Genomic DNA, 3,273 nt, shown 5'->3' with positions numbered 1-3,273 from the left:
TGAAGAAAATAAATACTAATACTACTATTATCAAGTCAAAAAAAATTAAATCTAAGGGAAGTCTTCTTTTCAGATAAAATAATTATATTAGAAACTTTAAATATAAATTAATTAATAAGTGAAAATTTATTTACTGTATATATTAAAATAGTTTTTAATGAATATACTATTTTTACAAGAGCACTAGTAAATTCTGAAGTAAATTATTATATTTTTATCAATACAAGTTTTGCATGCAAATATATTAATATCTTAGAGATAAACTTTAAAAAGCTGATAAAAGATCATCAAATCATAAGATTTAATAATTAAAGAGAAACTTTAATTACAGATGTTATCTTTCTATATTTATAAATAGATAAATAAAAATTTTTTAATATATTAATACTAATAATAAATTTAAGAAGTATTGATATGATTTTAAAATAGTTTTAATTAATAAAGCAAAAAACATAATTAGATATGAAAAATTAACATCTAGTTTAATTAAGTATATGAATAACTGAGAATAAAATATTAAAAAAATATAATATAATAATTTTAAAAAAAATTCTAAAGAAATTAATAGCAAAGTCAGAGTATTAATAAAATATAAATTATTGTAATAGATTTATTAATAAAAAATTTATAATAGTTAAAATAAAAAATAAATTAAATAAGTAGTAAAGAATAATATTTATTAAAAGTATAATCTTTCATTATTATAAGAGAAGCAAGAAGTTAGAAATCTTTATTTCAAGTCTCTATAAAATATATATAATTATTGAGAAAAAGAAGATTATTATTGATACAGAACTGAAGAATAAAGAGATAATTAATAAATAGCTATATAAGAATACTTAAAATAAATAAACTGAGTATTAAAAGAAAGTATAAGAAACTCTATAACTAGAATTATAAAAGAGTAAATATATAGATATGGTAAATACTACAGAGAAAAGAGAATAGTGATAGATAAAAATATATATATAGAATTAAATAGTAGTTAATTATTAAATCTTTTAAAGGAACTTCAGAGATTTAGAGTATTTATATATATAAATAAATAGCAATAGATTTTATTTTTAATTTTTTATAAAATGAAAAATTAATAATATAATGATCTAACTCTCTATAGAGTGCTGATTTTATTCTTCAGAAAGTACTGATTTCAAAGAACTGATTTTTAAAAAATGCTGATCTGTGCTGATTTCAAGTACTAAATCTTAAGATAATACTGATTTTTTAAAAGATATTAATTCTAAAGTGCTTTGATAAGTAATGTGAGAAGATAAGTACTTTAATAAGTAGTGTAATAAGCAAATATGAGAGTAAGAAGCTAGTATATAGAATTTATCATTATAAGCTATTAGAGAACTATAAGAAATTTTATGATATTTTTTCAAAGACTATCTTTAATCAATTATCACTTTTCTGAAAGAAAGTAAACTATAAAATTGAGTTTAAAAAAAGAGCTAATTCAAATAAAATTATTGATTATATATTATTATATTGAATGAATTTGAAGAAATTAGAAATAATCAAATAGTACCTTGAGATCAATTTAAAAAGAGCTTTATTTTATCAGTAACTTTTTTATTTGCATCTTCAATTCTTATAGCTTATATAGCAGATAAGTTAAAATTCTATATAAATTATTATCAGTTTAACATAATCTCAAAGAAGAATTGATATTTAATTTCACTAGTTAATAAGATTATAAAGTAGTTAAATGAGGTTAAATTCTTTATTAATTGAATATTTATCAAAATTTTTATCAAATATATATGTATTTTGAGACTGAAAATCTGACTGCTTTTAGAATATATTATAAAATCTATAAGTATAAGATCATACTTTTTGATCTAAGTAATAACTTAGTAATTTTTCAACTCTTCATTAATATTATTTTTTTTAACTACTTGAATTAGTTCATGACTGCTTTTGTGAATGATATACTTATCTTTAGTAAAATTTTAAAAAAATATAAAAAGTATATCAAGAAGATATTAATTATATTATGAGAAGCTGAACTACAGATAAGTATTTTAAAAATATGAGTTTTATATTCAATAAATGAAGTACTTGATTAAGATTTATTATTATTGATCAAAAAATCAAAGTGAATTTAGAAAAAATTACAGTAATATTATAATGAGTAGTGTCTAATATAGTCAAAAAAGTTTAATTTTTCTTAAGATTCTGCAACTTTTATCAGTATTTTATCAAAAATTATTATCAGATTGTGAAGTCACTATTTAAGTTCATCTAGAAAAATTAATTTTTTAAGTGAAATGAGATCTGTTAAAGTGTCTTTAAATAAATAAAGTTCTATTTAAAGTCTTAATACTTTATCATTATTATTTAAATCAGAAGACTTAAATAAAAATAAATACTTTAGATAACGCTATAGCTAATATTTTATCTTAGTTGTATAAGAATAAGCAGTGATATTCAATTATCTTTTACTCAGCTTTAATGAGTAAAGCAGAGAGAAACTATAAAATTCACGATAAGAAAATGCTAGTAATTATGAAAGTATTGACAGAGTGATATGTTAAGCTGAAAAATCTTCAGAGAGCAGAGAGATTCAAAATCTTAACAGATCATCAGACTCTTGAGTACTTTATGACAATTAAAAATCTCAATATCTGATAAGCATAATGAGTAGAATTTCTTATCTAATTCTACTTTCTAATTCAGTATCAGTCTAAGTATCAAAATATACTAGCAGATATACTGAGTTAGTTGAAGAGTTAGAAAGAGAGTAAAAACACTTAAATATAACTATTTCTCAAGTCAGAAAGATTAAATTCAAATATCATCAAGAAATTTATTGAGATCAAAACTTTAGACATAAGTATATATATTTTTAATGAAGTCAAGATAAAAAACAGAGAGATAAAATTACTGAAATTATGATATAAGAAAGTATAATAGAGAGAACAGTATTGAGAGCTGATGAATGAACTTTTGTATTTTAAAAAGTGTTTAGTGATATCAATTGAGAAAGATTCTACTCTCTAAGTACATCTTCTATAGGAGATTTATAAGTAGTCATCAACAATGCATTCTGAGAAGGAAAAGCTATACTTACTAGTGAAGGTAAGATATTACTGAAATAATTAAATCAAAGATATTGATAAGTATGTGAATAATTGTCTAATGTGCTGATAAATGAAGATCTTTTATAATAAAACTTCAAAGCTACTGAAGTTATTATTAATTCTTAGCAGAGTCTAACAATACATATTAATGAACTTTATAAATGACTCTATAATGAAAAAAGATTAT

The sequence above is a fragment of the Paracoccidioides lutzii genome (genome assembly GCF_000150705.2).
Source record: "Paracoccidioides lutzii Pb01 unplaced genomic scaffold supercont2.27, whole genome shotgun sequence".
Classification (NCBI taxonomy): domain Eukaryota; kingdom Fungi; phylum Ascomycota; class Eurotiomycetes; order Onygenales; family Ajellomycetaceae; genus Paracoccidioides; species Paracoccidioides lutzii.
Note: the sequence above shows the minus strand (reverse complement) of the source record.